Here is a 356-nt window from a genome sequence, read left to right as displayed (position 1 = left end):
TAGGAAACCTTGCACTCCTTTCAACAGGAGAGTATTAGAGGCTTTCCAAGACTTCCAGGACATTCCCAAAGACTTTATTGTTGATTTGTTGAATTTAGTTTTAAAACACCTGACAATTTTCTTAGAATGACAAGAAACATCTCTTTCAGGTATGTTAAAAATACCACAGAAATTATTTAAAGTAGCAAGTGGAAACTCAAGATTCTTTTACTGTTTGAAATCAGTTCTAATCCAGCCTCCATATAGTCCTTCAGTTGTCAAAGTTAGGTAAGCTAGATATTGTAAAGGCAGGGATTTTTATGTTTGTTCTTGGATGAACTTTGAAAGTGTTGGACTTAAAATCCCTTACTGGTGCT

Source organism: Monodelphis domestica, chromosome 8 (assembly GCF_027887165.1).
Source record: "Monodelphis domestica isolate mMonDom1 chromosome 8, mMonDom1.pri, whole genome shotgun sequence".
In the NCBI taxonomy this organism is placed as follows: domain Eukaryota; kingdom Metazoa; phylum Chordata; class Mammalia; order Didelphimorphia; family Didelphidae; genus Monodelphis; species Monodelphis domestica.
This window is presented reverse-complemented; position numbering follows the sequence as displayed.